Source organism: Dipodomys merriami, unplaced genomic scaffold, assembly GCF_024711535.1.
Source record: "Dipodomys merriami isolate MVZ:Mamm:240054 unplaced genomic scaffold, mDipMer1.0.p SCAF_31, whole genome shotgun sequence".
In the NCBI taxonomy this organism is placed as follows: domain Eukaryota; kingdom Metazoa; phylum Chordata; class Mammalia; order Rodentia; family Heteromyidae; genus Dipodomys; species Dipodomys merriami.
This window is the reverse complement of record NW_027204604.1, coordinates 11,301,340-11,319,924: the sequence shown is the minus strand read 5'-3', so window position 1 is coordinate 11,319,924 and position 18,585 is coordinate 11,301,340.

The following is an 18,585-nucleotide window of genomic DNA, read 5'->3' as shown; positions in this document are numbered from 1 at the left end:
TTTTGGGGCTTGAACTCGGGGCCTGGGTGCTGTTCTTGAGCTCTTTTGTTTAAGGCTCGTGCTCTACCAGTTTGAGTCAGTTTTCTGCTGGTTAATTGGAGATAAGAGTCTCATGAGGACTTTTCTGCTTGGGCTGGCTTCAAACTGCAATCCTTAGATCTCAACCTCCTGAGTAGCTAGGATTACAGCTGTGAACCACTAGTGCCTGGCCCTGGAGACCCTTATCTCCAATTAACCACCAGAAAAACGAAGTGGAGCTGTGGCTCAAAGTAGTAGAGTGCTAACTTTGAGTTCAAGTCCCATGACCTAAGGGGACAGGGGGGGAAGATTGGCTGGGTGGGTGGTTTCCACAAGGGCCAAGGAAGCAGCAGCTGAAAGAACTGAAGGTAAGAGAAGAACTTGCTTGGGAAACTCGCTGCACGGGACCTGAGCAGGCTTTGAGCAAAGGTGTGACTACATAAGGTGAGGCAGGGTTGGGGTGGGAAGTGAGTGAAGCTAGTAAGTGAATCTTACTCTTCCATGAGAGGGTTTTAAGGAGAGTGACATCATTTCGCTAATGAAGGCTGGATCTGGCTGCCTTATTCAGAGAACTGGAGTACCATAGAGCAGAGACAGGGACAGCGGGTGCTGCAAAATTCCACAGGAAGTGACCAGTGGGCCTGGGAAGAATGCTTGCTGATCACTTCCTAGGCACTGACTAGAACTCTGTTAATCCATGAGGTGTGGTTTAAGTTGTAGAGATGTTTAATTGTCCAAGGTGACCAAGAGTCAGTCAGTGATTTAATATTGTGTATTTAAGGCATGCAGCATGATTTGAGAGAAATCAAGGTGAAGAATATGACAATGAACAAATGGATAAATGTGGTATGACAGAGACAGGAAGACAACTCGGGCAACCTATGTGTGTGGGCAATTAATCAGGATTAAGAACTTGGGTATAAAGCAAATATAATGATGCCTACCTGTAATTCCAGCACTAGGGAAGTGGAGGCAATGATCCCAAGTTTGAGGCCAGTTTGGGTTATGCAGCAAGAATCTGTCTTAAAAAGAATGATTAGCTGGGCGCTGGTTGCTCATGCCTGTAATCCTAGCTACTAAGGAGGCTGAGATCTGAGGATCGTGGTTCAAAGACAGCCAGGGGAGGAAAGTCCATGAGACATCACTAATAAACCACCAGAAAACCAGAAGTGGCGATGTGGCTCAAGTGGTAGAGCACTAGCCTTGAGCTGAAGAGCTGAGGGAAAGTGCCCAGACCCAGAGTTCAAGGCCCATGACCAAAATAAATAAATAAATAATGTTTATGTGTGTTGGTGTCATGGATATAGCATCTTAATGGAAATAATGCTTAGGAGAGATCTGGGCTATAAATAATTAGATATCTGTTATATATTGTGTATTTTCTAGATAGTGAGGGTGAAGATGAAGAACATGGCCCCTGCTCTTCTGGCTTAGGGAAACTAGTCATACATGCAAATATGAATGCAGTGAATTTTGTATGAATGTTACCATAGAGTAGTAGTTCCTAATTTGTGTAGGGTCAAAAGGTAATTGCTCCAAATCTCCAGAAAAGGTCTATGTACATTGCAAACTTGTATTTGCAAATTCAAGAAGCCTTTAGATTCTCTAGAATCATCTGTGGGTCCTGGCCTAAGAACCTTGTGCATTGTTTCTGATGCTTGTAACAGGTGCCAGATATTGGGCATCAGGAGGCTTGAGGAAAGAAGGGCGGGGTGGGGCGGGGCCCATTTAGCCATGTCTTAAGTTCCAGGTGATACTGGTGATGCTGCTATAGGAAGCACTTCTGAGAACCACTGTTGGAGTCCAGGGCTGAGAAGGGGGTCAGGAACAGTGGGAAGTGGTTAGGAACAAGTAAAAACATCAAGGTGGTAAGAAAAATGTTTTGTTTGGGACTAACAGATGATGGTGGTGGTGATGATTGTAACACTGGGGGCTCATGCTTACACTTTAGCCACACCCCCAGGCATTTTTGCTTTAGTTATTATTGTTATTTTTTTTTTTGTGCTGGTCCTAGGGCTCGAACTTGGGGCCTGGGCACTGTCTCTGAGCTTCTTTGGCTCAAGGCTAGCTTTCTATCACTTGAAGTACAGCTCCACTCTGCTTTTTTTGGTGCTTAATTGGAGATAAGAGTTTCATGGATTTTCCTGCCCAGGCTGACTTCAAATCATGATCCTCAGATCTCAGCCTCCTGAGTAGCCGGGATTATAAATTTAAACGATTGTGTCTGATGCAAGGGACTCACAGATTTCCACATACAGAGAAACCTTTGAGAAGTGGAGAAAAGGGAGAGTGAACACTCATTTGAAGTTTATGGTATGACATGTAAAAATTATCTTTAGGATCACATAGCCTTAAAAGCAGTGTCTTGGTCACTTTAAAAAAAGACAAGAATTCTATAGCAAAATTGCATGGCCTATTAGCATATATTTGACCTGGGCACTCTCAGTCTGGAGCTCTTTCCCCTCATCACTAGCCTTGGTAGGAATCAAACCATGTGTTCAAATTGAGGTAAAGGGATAATTTGATGTTAAGGAAATGAACCCTAACATATGTATTCAAATTTTTTTTTTCTTTCATGCGATTGTTTCTAACACATAAGATTATTTCTTTGTTGCTTTGTATGTCCCTCCCCCACGGTATAAACCCTGTTTTCACTGTATTTGATGTTGTTATAATTTGTGGAGGGGAAGGGAAAAAACAAACCGTTTAAATAGGGATACAGGTGGACCCATGTCAAAAACGAACTTTACAACTTTGGTGTAGGGGGGAGGAAGATGGGATGGGAAGGGGAAACAAAGGAGGAGGCTACAATGCTTGATAAGAAATGTACTCATTATCTTGCCCATGTAATTGTAACCCCTCTGTACAGTATTTTCACAAAAAAAAAAAAAAAAAAAAAAAAGCCGGGTGCTGGTGGCTCACACCTGTAATCCTAGCTACTCAGGAGGCTGAGATCTGAGGATCAGGTTCAAAGCCAGCCCGGGCAGTAAAGACTGAGACTCCTATCTCCAATAAATCACCAGAAAACCGGAAGTGGCGCTGTAGCTCAAGTGGTAGAGTGCTCGCCTTGAGCTGAAGAGCTGAGGGACAGCGCCCAGGCCCAGAGTTCAGGCCCCACGACCGACCAAAAAAAAAAAAAAAGAGAGAGAATTGAAACTTCCAGTGCTATAAATTGGAAATCTTGAAACTCCAGGAATTTCCCTGCTCAGAGAGAGTAAAGGAATCGTTACAGGGCCATGCTTCTTTCCTTCTTGTGTGTTTGGATGTGTGAGCATGCATGAGAGTATGCACGTATGCCTATGTTTCAAACACTGACCATTGGAGCTGCTTGCTTAGTGACCAGAGTGATTCACAATGTCTTAATGCATTGGCTTCTTGGTTGTAAAACAACTGCGCTGAACAAATAAGCACTGAACACAAGGAGCTTAGCACCTTATATTTCCTCTTCCTGTTGTTGGTCTATAACAGTTGGTGCTAGGGGAAGGGGGCAGGTCACAGATTCCTCAAACTAAATATCTCTGACATATAACTAGTGAATGTATCCTTTGTTTTCCACCAGAGGGCACCAGTAATCCATAAAGCTGAGGAAGGCCCCGCTGCCTTTAAAACAATATACTCGACTCTAAAATAACTCCTTAGTTCTAAGTCTTTATTCAAATATTCTTATTCCTGATGCTGTAAGATTTCTTTAAATCCATCACTGAGATCTTTAGTGATGCCACACCAACCACCAAGAGTTCTATCTCCATTTTTAATTTTGTGCATTTTTTACTATCTGTTTTCTATCTCCTTAAGGCTGTCTGTAACCTAGTTACAAATTATTCTCTCAGTAATAACCCACTGCCGTTCCTTTCTTCCTGGTTTATGCAAATGACTGTTCTGCTGTTTCTCACCTTTGATGGACATGCCTAAGCCAGGGCCAGCCTTCTTTCCTGCAGGCAGCAGGGGCCAGGATCTATTTCTAAGCCTCAGAGGCTGTTTTCTGAATTCCTTTGTGGTGAGAGCCACTGCTCTAGAACAGGGCTCTTCACCTAGAGCCACAGGTGATGTTAGGGAGTCCCAACCCCTTCAGACTGTATCTTGGGGAGAGAACTTTTTCCCTCTGAGGAATGGGGACCATAAAGGGAACTGGATTGCCACAGTCTCTTTGAAAACATCAGACTTCAGGGGGGGATGTGTGACAGCATATCTGTCCTGTATGTCTGATTAATTCTACACCCATATTTGTTCTTTAATCTGATGGGGAAGGAAATGCAGTCCCAGGTCCGCTTTCAGTACTCTACTGAAAAGCATGAAAGAAAGTCAGAAGGATGTGATGTGCCTCTTCCACAGAACGGCAGACTATTTGCGATGAATGGGACTCCAGAAATCTAGTACCAACCCTCATTATTTAAAGAGGAGAAGCAACATGACCAGGGGCACATAGATAGTAAGCAGATTCATTATTTTAGCAGAATCAGAATTCAGGTCCATGGGCAGACATATTTTTGTTGTACAATTCCATTTTCTACATTGATCACCATTGCTTACATTTATTGTGTGCTTCACAAATGTCAACTGTCTTGCTTTAGTATTATCCCATTATGTCAATAAAATACATCATTTGTATTTTACACAGGCAACGAGCAGTTACTAATAAATGATACAGGATAAAATTAGTATTCCATTTACACAAGTATTTCTCCTTAAGGGGAAGTGCATTTTGAATGAGTCTTTTTTTTTTTTTTTTCTGGTACAGGGTTTGAATTCAGAGCCTCTTACCTGTTTGGCTTTGCTTACTCAGTTGGTGCTCTATCACTTGGGCCACACCTTCAGCTCTACTTTTTGTTGATTATTTTGCTGGTTATTTTGGCTTGGTGGGTTTACAAAATATTTTTAAATAAATATTTTAATAAATCTCTTTCTTTCTTTGCCAGTCCTGGTACTTGAGCTCAGAGCCTGGGCACTATCCCTAAGCCTGTGCTCAAGGCTTGTACTCTACCACTTGAGCCACAGTGCAACTTCCGGCTTTTTCTGAGTAGTTCATTGGAGATAAAAGTCTCATGGACTTTTGTGCCCAGGCTGGCTTCAAACTGTGATCCTCAGAACTCAGTCTCCTGAGTAGCTAGGATTACAGGCATGAGCCACTGGCGCCTGGCTTTGTTTGTTTGTTTTTATTAGCTTACTTTAGTCATAAAAAAGGGGATTAATTCCACACTTAAAAAAATGGGACTACCCCTTACATATCAAGATATTTAGTATCTCTGGATCCCAAGCCTTTGTTCCTTAGGATGATAACATCAAAAATTTCTAAATAACTTGTCATGGTTTCAATATGCAAAATGTTCTTCACAGACTCATATGTCAAATGCTTGGTCTCCAGCTGATGGTGCTTTTTTGGCAGGTGGTGGAAACTCTAGGAGTTGGGACCTACCTGCAGAGATGTCCCTAGGGTGGGGGGGGAGCAGGTGCCTTTGAAGGTTATTCCTGGATCTTTGAAGGCATCTTCTAGTTTCTTCTGTTTCCTGTGCACCAGGAGGTGAAGAATTAGAATTACTTTAGTGGCACTAGAATTCATGTGTATTGGCAGATACATGCCCTGCTGCCAAGATGTTCTACCAAGGCACACAAGGCCAAGCAACCACGCACAGAACCCTTTGAAATCATGAACCCAAATAAATCCTTCCTCCTTTTAAGTTATGTTGGGCATTTTGTCACAATGACACAAAAGTAACTAATGCGGAAAGTAGATACCAGAGAAATGGCATCATGCTGTGGCTGAACTGGATCACATAGTTTGTAAGCCTTTGGAACTGGTTTGTGGGAGGCATTTGGAGAAGTGGCCTAGAGAAAGCCTAGGAGGATGTCAGCAAAAATTAATTTGGGTGAGTCTGGAGTGTGATCAGACCACCAAAATGCAGATAGAAATGCACACAGAAAAGGCTGTGCTCGGGGCTGGGAAGGTGGCTCAGTGGTAGAGCACTTGCCTTGCATGCATGAGGCCCTGGGTTCGATTCCTCAGCACCACATAAGCAAAAAAAGAAAAAAGCCAGAAGTGGCGCTGTGGCTCAAGTGGTAGAGCGCTAGCCTTGAGCTGAAGAGCTGAGGGACAGCGCCCAGGCCCAGAGTTCAGGCCCCACGACCGGACCCAAAGAAAAACAAAAAAAAAAGGCTGTGCTCATGAGATTCCACATGGGAACATAAACTGGGAATTGGACTAGAAGCCATTCATGGTATATTCTAGCAAAGAACTTGTCTACATTTTGTCTGGGTCTTGAGACTTTGTGGGAGACCAAGTTTAAGGTGACAGACTAACCTGCAGGAAATTTCAAGGTGGGCCAACAACTGGCTGTGGCATGGTTTTTGCTAGTTGCCTTTACCTAGGTTTGCAGTGAGAATTAGAACCAAGGGATTGGGAGTGCGGATTGTTTGGTAGAGGACTAGCTAATGAGCAAAAGCATCAGCTACTGATTTTTGAATCCCAGTCTTAGACCAAGAAATTTTTTTTTAAAAAAAGGATAGAACCAAGAAGCAGACAGGCTAGAAAAATATATAGATTGGTAGGAAATGGAGGTGTGGCTCAAGTGGTAGAGCACCAGCCTTCAGGGAAAAAGCCAAGGGAAAGTGCAAATCCCTGACTTCGAGTACTATTAATAATGGCACAAAAAAAGAAAAGGAAAATCTAGCATCACATGTGAAATAAAGAAGGCATGGTTTGCAGGATGGCTCACTCCTGCAATCCTAGCTACTCAGGAGGCTGAAGATCGTGGTTCAAAGCCAACCTGGACAAGAAAGTCCATGGGACTCTTATTTCCAATGAACCACCAGAAAACCGGAAGTGGAATTGTGGCTTAAAGTGGTAGAGCACTCAACTTGAGCTGAAGAGCTCAGGGACAGTACCCTGGTGCAGAGTTCAAGCCTCACGACCACCCTCCCCGCCCCCCAAAGCCAAATAATTTACTTTGGGACAATGGGAGTACTGCCTTGAGAGAGAGCACCTCAAGCATTGGCCAGGTTAGTTCTTACAGGCTAGTTCTTACAGGCTCCATTTTTACAGGCTAGTTCTTTTTTTTGGGGGGGGGGGTTCCGGTCATGGGGCCTGAACTCTGAGCCTGGGCGCTGTCCCTCAGCTCTTCAGCTCAAAGCTAGCGCTCTACCACTTGAGCCACAGCGCCACTTCTGGCTTTTTTCTTTTTGCTTATGTGGTGCTGAGGAATCGAACTCAGGGCCTCATGCATACAAGGCAAGCACTCTACCACTGAGCCACCTTCCCAGCCACTACAGGCTAGTTCTTACAGGCTCCATTCTTACAGGCTCCGTGTTGCATTTGAAAGACTTTCCCTTGAGGAGAAAGTGCCTCTGCTGATACAGGACTGCTGGGAAAGTTGTTTCCACAGGATTCATTTCACAGTGCTCAGTTGTCCAGGCATTCGAGGCCAATGTAGCTACGATCTTAGGAGGCCCAGCCGGTGGTCCACTCAAGCTGGTGGCAGATCTCGGAGCTGTCCATTAGATGCTGGCTTTTCAGGCATGCACGAGGCAAAAGTTCCAGGGTTGTGGGAGCTACCACCCAGATTTCAAAGGAACGCCTGAGTGGGCAGATGTTTGACAAGGTTGCAGCCTTGAGAAGGTGATGTATGAAGCGGTGAGAATAAAGTTTAAGGTGCACTGGAGACCTCAGAATGTGACCTCAGGATGTTGGAGATGCCTTGAGCATGGAACAGACATTCCTGCTGGGAAAAGCTCCAGGCAATGAGCGGGAACTACCCAAGAGAGCGGTCACACGGGCTGGAGAGGGCGAGGTTGTAGCCGAAGGGCTGCATAAGCTCCCCGGAGCTCACATCATGCTACCCAGGTGCCAGATAAGGACTTAGTGTTTTCTGGGCTGAATTTTGGTCTTGTTCTGGTCCCATCGTTCCCTTCTATTCTCGTTTTCTTCCTTTTAGGATGGAGATGTTTATTATCCCATGTCACTGTGTCTCGGGAATAGGTAACTTGTTCTTTATTTTATAGGGGCTCACAGCTAAGACTATATATGCCTTGAGTCTCAGGGGAGACTTTGAACTTGGCCATTTTTTTAAAAAAAGAATTTATTGTATACTCAGTAGACACTCTGTTGAAAGTAAAGTATACAACAGGAGGGAAAAACTGAAAGCAAGGGAAGGGTGACATTGTCATTACCTGACTTAATGTAACTGTAATTCCTCTGCGCATCACCTTTAGAATAACAATAAAAAATTAAAAAAGAATTCATTGTATGTTTTATGTTTATTATTCACAAGAATTCATGAGGTTTTTTTGTTTGGCCAGTCATGGGCCTAAACTTTGGGCCTGGGCGCTGTCCCTCAGCTTTTCAGCTCAAGGCTAGCACTCTACCACTTGAGCCACAGCACCACTTCCAGCTTTTTCTGCTTATGTGGTGCCGAGGAATCAATCCCAGGCCTCATTCATACAAAGCAAGCACTCTACCACTGAGCCACCTTCCCAGCCCAAGAATTCATGAGTCACAGTCACTACCTACCAAATGCTAACCACAGAGTTCAAGTATTAAGTATATAGTCTTTGGTTTGCTTGTTTTTGTGCTAGTCCTGGGACTTGAACTCAGGGTCTAGGCACCGTCCTTGAGTCTTTTTGCTCAAGGTTAATGCTCTACCACTTGAACTGTAGCTCCACTTCCAGCTTGTTTTGGTAGTTAATTGGAGATAAGAGTCTCATGGGCTTTCCTTCCCAGGCTGACTTGGAACCACAATCCTCAGAGCTCAATCTCTGGAGTAGCTAGTATTACAGGCACAAAGCCACTGATGCCTGGCTGTGGTGCTGTAGTCTTTTTATATAAACATTAAAATATAAATGTACACCCAAAACTTAGTTGGATAAGGCTTCATGATATATACCAATTCTAAGCTAGAACAAATGGTCCAAGTGTAGAATGCAGGAGTTTGGACTTTTGATCAGTGTTGGAATAGTGTGGGGCATTGGGGCTCACAGAGATGAACTGAATGCTGGATGTGTTATGAGATGACCATGAGCCTTGAGGGACAGAGACAGGATATCATAGCTTGAATATGAACTATCCTGCCACAGCCTCATGTGTTGAACTCTATGTCCCCAGTTATGGTGCTAGTTAGACTGGTAGGGGAAACAGGAAGAAAGGCCTAGTTGGAAGAAGCTGAGGTAGGGAGGGGGTGGCGAGGCGGGAGGGAAGGGCGTGTGAACTTAAGGATGATAACTGATCTCTGACCCTTTCCCTTCTGCTTCCTATGTACCATGAGGTGAACGGCCTTCTCTTCCACAGCTCCCACCACCATAGTGTTCCACGTCACCACGAAACATGAAGACACCATGGAGGAAACCCTCTGAAACGTGAGCCAACACAAACACTTCCTCCTTTCAAGTTCTTTTTTTTTTTCTGTCAGTTGTGGGGGCTTGATCTCTGGGCCTGGGTGCTGTCCCTGAGCTCTTCAATTCAAGGTGAGTGCTCTACCACTTGAGCCACAGCACCACTTCTGGTTTTCTGGTGGTTAACTAGAGGTAAGAGTCTCATGGACTTTCGTGGCCTGGCTGGCTTTGAAGCCACCTGAGTAGCCAGGTGTGAGCTACCAGCACCTGGCTGCCTCCTTTCAAGTTCTTTAGGTCAGGCATACTTTCAAATCAATAAAAACTAACAAATACAGCTAGAGAAGTGGGCAGAAGTGATGTAACTGCTGGTTCAGGACCTCTGACTTAGGTACCTGGGCACAGAGAAGAGTAGTATACAAATGTATTTTGTCTTCTTTCTATAATGAAGGCCATAAAATGGATAGTGGAAGAAAGTCCTTACAGGGAGAGCCTGGCTTTTTCCTTCCAGAGCCTGGTTCATGGACATTGGTGACATCGGAACATGGACTTAACTCATACCTGCAGAGTCTAGTAGGATCTCATAGAAAGGAAATCATCTGAGCTGGGGGCAATAGGGAGTGCTGAGGATTTGGGTAAGCTAGGGAGCTATGTTCACATCAAGGCTGTAGTTACGATCCATCTCCAACCAGGTGTTTCCAGGTGGCAATGTGGCGGCGTTTTTGTAGCCTGTGTTTCTTATATATAAAGAGAATCTGCAATGTCAGCTTTTTCTAGGAAACCTTTTGTGTGTGTGTGTGCCTGTGCCTGTGTGTGTGCCTTTATAGGGACTTGAACTCAGGGCCTTGTACTATACTCTTGCTTGCCCTCTCCTCTCCTCTCCTCGAGATTACAGGCGTGAGCCACAGGTGCCCAGAGGATTTGGTTTCTTTTGATAGGGAGTGTTGGAGATTGAACCCAGGGTTCTTGTGCACACTAAGCACACACTCCACCAATGAGCCACACCCCTATTCCCTTTGGGGCAGTTCACACAGTACACACCAGCATACTGGTCTCCTTGCTGGCCAGAGGAATACTGGGTATTCCCTGGGGGCCCTGGGCTCTATTGAAGTAGAGATTCCTGACCAGTCCTCCAGTCCCTTCTGGAGTGGAGATTACAGAATTCCAGCACTGTAACCAGAAAGACAAAAACTCCAGATCCCTGTTGAGGGCTGTAGCGCTAACTGCCTCCTGGCAATTGTTCTTCAGCTTAGAAGTCACTTGAGTCCCTGTTCCCAAGCTGCTTGTATTCTTTCTCACCAGTGTGTTCCTGCCCCAAACCGCAGAGCTAAACAACAGTTTTCCAACCCAGCTGTTCAGCTACACTATGAGTTAAGTTTAAATACACTCTTAAAAAAAAAAAACAACCACCAGGAGCCATTTCCCTTCTCATTTGCTTTCTCTTATTAGGCCAGCAGGAAGCAGGTAGTGCAAGATGGTGCTGCTTATGCTGGCGCCCACGCCCTCCACTGGACTCAATCCACTTTCCCCTCTAGGGTCAGAATGGGATCCTGGACACCTTTACAATGAAACCTGAGATCCCAGTGCCCTGTTCTCCCAGTTCTCTCGTGGACAGGCCTGCTGGGACTTCTCAGTCTCTGCTCTGGCAGTCTTGTGCCATTGAGAACAGTGCCTTTGTCTTGGACCAGTTCTGACTTTTATCAGCAGGGTAGTCAAATGTGTAGGAGACAGGAGGGCTTGGTAACTGAACTGCTATATGGAGAAGTTGAAAAGCCAGGCTGCAAATGCTATTATCTAACATACTTAGAAATCACAGCTCCACTTCACCAGATTCTAAATCAGTTTTTTCTGAAGCCTTGTAATCCTTCTTGTCTTCTGCAGTCCATCTTGTCTGTTGTTCCTGGATCTGTTTACATCCCAGGAAAGGAGATGGTCTCTGTTGCCTGTTTTTCTTAGCCTGGAGGCTAGTGTAGGTCAGTTGTTTTTAAATATCAGCTTACATTAGTTATACAGAGGGTGAGTTTATTATTAAAGAACATCTTTTTTTTTTTCAGTATTGGGGTTTGAACTCAGGACCTCGTGCTTATAAGGCAAGGTGTTCTACCACTTGAGTCCTCTAGCCTCTGTAGGAAGGTTTTACTGAGCCTCAGAAGCAGAGTGGACCATGTAGGTAAAGGCTCTTCTTCTAAGAACAGAATGTACTATTCATCGTTCCAGAGGCTGGGAAAGCCACAGGCAGGTGCTGAGTGCCCATTCCTCATAGAGGCCACCTGCTATGTGTCTTCATGTGACAGAGAAGCAAGCAGCCTTCTTCACACTTCCTGAGAATGTTGAGGAGGGAGATTCCTGCTTTTGGTATTACTGGGGTGTGAACTCTGGGCTTTATGCTGACAGGCTGGCACTCTATCACTAGAACCAAACCTCCAGCCTTAGCTTCCAAGCTGCCGCTGCCGCTTTTCTTCTTCTTCTTCTTCTTCTTCTTCTTCTTCTTCTTCTTCTTCTTCTTCTTCTTCTTCTTCTTCTTCTTCTTCTTCTCCTTCTCCTTCTCCTTCTCCTTCTCCTTCTCCTTCTCCTTCTCCTTCTCCTTCTCCTTCCTTCTTCTTCTTCTTCTTCTTCTTCTTCTTCTTCTTCTTCTTCTTCTTCTTCTTCTTCTTCTTCTTCTTCTTCTTCTTCTTCTTCTTCTCCTTCTTCTTCTCCTCCTTCTTCTCCTCCTTCTTCTCCTCCTTCTTCTCCTCCTTCTTCTCCTCCTTCTTCTTTCTTCTCCTTCTTCTTCTCCTTCTTCTTCTCCTTCTTCTTCTCCTTCTTCTTCTCCTTCTTCTTCTCCTTCTTCTTCTCTTTCCTCTTCTCCTTCCTCCTCCTCCTCCTCCTCCTCCTCCTCCTCCTCCTCCTCCTCCTCCTCCTCCTCCTCCTCCTCCTCTTCTTCTTCTTCTTCTTTCTTCTTCTTCTTCCTTCTTCTTCTTCCTTCTTCTTCTTCTTCTTCTTCTTCTTCTTCTTCTTCTTCTTCTTCTTCTTCTTCTTCTTCTTCTTCTTCTTCTTCTTCTTCTTCTTCCTCCTCCTCCTCCTCCTCCTCCTCCTCCTCCTCCTCCTCCTCCTCCTCCTCCTCCTCCTCCTCCTCCTCCTCCTCCTCCTCCTCCTCCTCCTCCTCCTCCTCCTCCTCCTCCTCCTCCTCCTCCTCCTCCTCCTCCTCCTCCTCCTCCTCCTCCTCCTCCGTCGTCGTCGTCGTCGTCGTCGTCGTCGTCGTCGTCGCCTGGGCACTGTCCATGAGCTCTTCAGCTCAAGGTGAGTGCTCTATCACTTGAGCCACAGTGCCACTTCCGGTTTCCTGGTGGGCTTATTGGAGATAAGAGTCTCATGGACTTTCCTGCCTGGGCTGGCTTTGAACTGTGATCCTTAGATCTCAGTCTCCTGAGTAGCTAGGATTACAGGCATGAGCCACCAGTGCACAGCTCCGAGCTTCTTTTATAAAGATACTGATCATATTCAGAATAGTGGAACCCTTATGGATTTAGAGCCCACCTCTTAATCCTATCACATTGAGGATTAAGTCCTACTGAATAAAGGCACACAGTTATTCAGACAATAGGCAGAGCCATGCCGTCCAACACACAGAGTGAATGTGTGGGGCAGCCCCAGGGAGGGTGATTTTTCTAGCTTTTCTCCACCTTCCCTTCCCTCTGGCATAGCCTCGAATCCATTCATAGTTCCTAATTTCCTAGTCCCTTCCATATTCCACCTGAATATATGGGTGCCAGTCTAGATAATTCTAGAATGTAAAGGGGAATGTAAAGTCTGATGCACTCAGGAACTTTACCCCAACCAATTTACCTACACACAACATTTTAGAATTGGCAGTAGAATGCTTCCAGATGCTTGTCTGTCACAGATTAATCTAATTAAAAACAATAAAGCACAACAATAACTACAATATATGGTTTTAAATATTGAGACTTACATAAGATTGATAGCCTTTCTTTCATCAAATAAGAACATTTTAGAAACAGCAATTACTATTGTATAGAATAACCACTGTTTCATAAAGAAAAGGGTACTTTTAAATTTTACTTTATTGTTATTATAAAGGTGATGTACAGAGGGGTTACAGTTACATAAGACAGGTAATGAGTACATTTCCTTTTACACAGTGTAATCCCTTCACTCACTCTCTTCCAGACCCAGAAAAGAATTTTTTTTTTTGCCAGTCCCTAGGGCTTGAACTCTGGGCCTGGGCACTGTCCCTGAGCTTCTTTTGCTCAAGGCTATCGCTCTATACTTGAGCCACAGTGCCAGTTCCGACTTTTCTGTGTATGTGGTGCTAAGGAATTGAACCCAGGGCTTCATGCATGCTAGGTGAACACTCTACCACTAAGCCACATTCCCAGCCCAAAAGGATTTATTTATTTATTTATTTTTGGGTTCAGTTGTGGGGCCTGAACTCGGCCTGGGTGCTGTCTCTCAGCTCTTTAGCTCAAGGCTAGCACTCTACCACTTGAGCCACAGTGCCACTTCCGGGGTGCTGTCCCTGAGCCTCTTTGTGCTCCACTTCCAGCTTTTTCTGAATAGTTTATTGGAGATAAGAGTCTTGACTTGGGGCTGGGAAGGTGGCTCAGTGGTAGAGCGCTTGCCTTGCATGCCTGAGGCCCTGGGTTCAATTCCTCAGCACCACATAAGCAAAAAGAAACAAGCCAGAAGTGGCGCTGTGGCTCAAGTGGTAGAGCACTAGCCTTGAGCTGAAGAGCTGAGGGACAGCACCCAGGCCCAGAGTTCAGGCCCCACGACTGGACCCCCCCAAAAAAAATACTGATAAAAATACAAATTATCTTGTTTGTAGAAATGCAAATTGCATCTAGTGGAGGTACAATTTATTATTTCCCTGTGGATAGATATTGATTGGGTTTTCATCTATTAAGTAAATTAATTTAAACATATCTAATAATGTATATTTCTACTTTTTGGATTCTCTTTTGAGCAGTTGACTTAAATTCTGTCATTTGGCATATGCTAATGTTGTATTTGTACAGGGCCTACTTTTAATTAATTAATTAATTTGATTTTTGGTGCTAGTCCTGAATTTAGGGCCTGGGTTCTGTCCCTGAGTTTTTTTTTTTTTTTTTTTTTTTTTTCTTTTGTGGGTCCGGTGGTAGGGCCTGACCTCTGGGCCTGGGCACTGTCCCTCAGCTCTTCAGCTCAAGGCTAGTGCTCTACCACTTGAGCCACAGCGCCACTTCTGGCTTTTTTCTTTTTGCTTATGTGGTGCTGAGGAATCGAACCCAGGGCCTCATGCATATAAGGCAAGCGCTCTACCACTGAGCCACCTTCACAGCCCATGTCCCTGAGTTTTTGTACTCAAGGCTAGCATTCTACCACTTGAGCCACAGTTCCATTTCTCGCTCTTTGGTGGTTAATTGGAAATAAGAGTCTCACAGACTTTCCTGCCTGGGCTGACTTTGAACATGATCCTCAGATCTCAGGCTCCTGAGTAGTTAGGATTGCAGGCATGAGCTACCAGGGCCCAGCTTAAAGGTAGATTTTTTTTGGGGGTGGGGGGTCTGGTCGTGGGCCGCTGTCCCTCAGCATTTCAGCTCAAGGCTAGCACTCTACCACTTGAGCCACAGCGCCACTTCCAGCTTTTTTTTTCTGCTTATGTGGTGCTGAGACATCGAACCCAGGGCCTCACGCATGCAAAGCAAGCGCTCTACCACTGAGCCACTTTCCCAGGTCCTTTTTTTTTTTTTTTTTTTTTTTTTTTTGCTGTTGTGGGGCTTGAACTCTGGGTGCTGTCCCTGCGCTCTTCAGCTCAAGGCCAGTGCTCTACCGCTTGAACCACAGTGCCACTTCCAGTTTTCTGGTGGCTTATTGGAGATAAGAGTCTCATGGACTGGGGCTGGGAAGGTGGCTCAGTGGTAGAGTGCTTGCCTTGCATGCTTGAGGCCCTGGGTTCGATTCCTCAGCACCACATAAGCAAAAAGAAAAAAGCCGGAAGTGGCACTGTGGCTCAAGTGGTAGAGCACTAGCCTTGAGCTGAAGAGCTGAGGGACAGCGCCCAGGCCCAGAGTTCAGGCCCCACGACCGGACCCAAAAAACAAAAACAAACCCAAAAAACAAAGAGTCTCATGGACTTTTCTGCCCTGGCTGGCTTTGAACCGTAATCCTCAGATCTCAGCCTCCTGAGTAGCTAGAATTACAGGCGTGAGCCACCAACACCTGGCTAGAATTTTTCAAAGGTAGAATAGAGTCATAGATAAGAGTAAGTCTAGCCTCTGGGCCCAGGTATTTTTTCTATACATGTTATATGTTGGTTTCTGTACTCCAGGGTGCTCTAGATTCTTCTTTGATGGTACTAAGGATTGAGCCCAGGGCCTCTAGCTTGCTCAACTCACTTTGCTTGCTTGGCTAGTGCTCTACCACTTAAGTCATACCTCCCTCCCTGCCTTTTGCTATTTATTTTGGAGTGAGAGACTTGTTGCCTTTTCTGTTCTGGGCAGCCTTGAATCACAATCCTCTGGATCTCAACCTCTTGAGTGGCTAGAATTACATAAATCACTGTGTCTGGCAAACATGCTTTACATTACAGTGTTGATTTCATTCACAAGGGTTTTCACATTTAAAAGAGAATCCTAGGTTATAGGATAGAATGACTAGTCATCCTATCATGACTATACTTGATAGAAACCCACAGGATTGCAGATTTGGGGTCCAGCTGCCTTGAAAATAACCTTTACCTGTACCCCCTCCACAATGCTTGAAGGACAGCCTTACCATGCCTAGAAGAAAACATTTACTTATGAAATCCTCTCCTCAGATCTGTGAGGTGGGTATGTTTATCTCTGTCATTGACAAGGAACTAGGACAGTTCAAATGGTATGTGCAAGACAGCTTGGACACTATTGTGCCTGGGTTTAATCCCATGGTCTGAATCCAGAACTTATAGTCTGTAATTAGAGTCATACAATAGCCTTCCCAGTCAAGAGCTTTATTCTTTCTCCAAAGCCATTACCAGCACTGAAATCCCCTGCCAAGTCTTGCACCTGGTAAGACATTGTTCCCTATAAACCTGGCGGTGACCTAGAAGGCATAGCACAGTTGCTATGAAAATAATGTCAGAAAAACAAAGGAGGGGGTAACAATGCTTGATAGGAAGTATACTCATTACCTTACTCGTGTAACTGTAACCCCTCTGTACAGTATCTTTACAATAAAAATATATATTAAAAAAAGAAAATAATGTCAGAAATAAATAGATCTGAGCCTGGCAATAGGTTTGGTTTTACTTTTGTTTGTTTTTGGTGTTGGTACTAGTACTAGGGCTGGAACTCTGGGCGACATGCTCTTGCTTGGCTTTTTTTTTTTCTTGACTGGCTCTCTACCACTTGAGACATACCTCCACTTCTGGCTTTCTTCTGGTTAATTTGGAGATAAGAGTCTCATGGGCTTTTCTGCCTGGGCTAGCTTTGAACCACAATCCTCAAATCTTAGCTAGGATTACAGGCTTGAGCCACCAGCACCAGCCTTGGCAACAGGTTTTGATCTAAGAATTACAACACAGCCCAGATTGGCCCAAAAGGTAAGAAGAGTGTACTATCCAGTGGGGACCTCTGTGTTTAATAGAGATTGAGGGATGCAGATAGATTTCCAGGAGAGGGAAGAAGCTGGAGGAGGATCGCATAGGTAAGTTAGTGGCAGAACAATAAGAATCTCTGCCCTCTTTTCTTCTTGGACCCTGATAGCTAGAGGATGAGACAGAGCTTAGCAAGAGGAATTTGCTGGTCTTAGAAATGGAGGTATCTCAAATCCAGTACATAGCATCCTAAAAGTTAACGGAGCTGAAGCCACACCCTCCAGGACTGGCCCAGGCCCTGGCAGGGAAGCTCAGGGGGGCAAGATCAAGGACAGAGAGCAAGGTCAGGGCAGTATCTACACCAAACTGGGAAAACAGGAGACCAAGGTCCCTGGATTCTAGGTAAATGGTGTCATCAGGATAGATGGGAGTTCCCTGGCAAGGGTGACCTTTCCCTCTGCCTCCTCCAGATGGACAGACCCAGTGTCTCCAGGTCCCTTGTCATCCACTGATTGCTCTGTGATTAATGCACAAGTCTTATTTCTATCTCCTGTCTTTGCTCCAGCTCCCCCAGCTCCTCTGGTGGGCCTTTCTGCCCTGAAGTGATTCATAGAGAAATGATTTTTCCTTGAATCTCTCAGTGTACTGTGTACACAGATAATAACCAGGTTCTACATGTGATTTCCCTGAAGAATTCTAACCATGGACAGGTAGGCAAATCATGGCCCCTATGGAGAGATTTAATATCTGCAGTGAATAAGCCCAGGCACAGCTGAGGGCAGACTGTCATACAGAAATTACCCCTTCTTCCTGCCCTCTTTTAGTCTCAGCCAAAGAACAATGAGGTCCCATGTGGTAACCATTCGCTGGAGCGGCCTGTGGGCTCCTGACATAGTTCCACATAGAAGGGCCACTCCCACCCCCCGCCCAACTCTGGTTTACCTGGGGCCAGAGAACAACAGTTGGTAGGAATTGAGGCAAAGAGACAAGTCTCAAATCCCCTCTAGCAAGCCACTTCCAAATACAGAAAGCCACTACTCACAGATGAACATTCTTCTGAATAAATATTTCTTTACCTTGGCCTGGGGTCCTCAAACAAAGACAGCATATGAATTCAATTTGATGCTGATTTAACTACATGGACTTTATCATTTATCAGAGCAAGAAAGACAGGATCACATGCTATTAACAGCTATTCATTCAGCAAATATTTGTGGAGTGCCAGACAGGAGAGATTATTGTGTCTATTTGAAGGATAGAGCGTCACATGCATACAACTTTAGGCTTGATTCTTTCATACTGTGGCAGTACTGCCCTGATCTGCCCGATTCCCTTCCCCATCCACCCCTGCCTCCCTACCTTCCCCATAGTTGCGGAGGATAATGTTTTTGCAGAATCTGAGAAATCATTTTCAGTCGAGGATGTTAAGGAAGGGGAGGCTCTATCTGCAAAGTCAAGCGAGGGTTATGACTTATTGAGAGCTAGAGAGCCAAAGATATGATAGTGTGAAGAATGTGAATTCCTTCACTAGATCTTAAGGGAGCTTCAAAGAGGAATTAATCTTGTTGTCATTTAACGCTTCTTAGGAGGAGTCCAGCTGCTGTGATGATAGGAAACTCGCATTCAGGGTCCTGGAGGTCCCTCCTGTAATACTCAGGGAGCAGCAGCGGTCATGGCCCATCTGGCTGGCTGAGGAA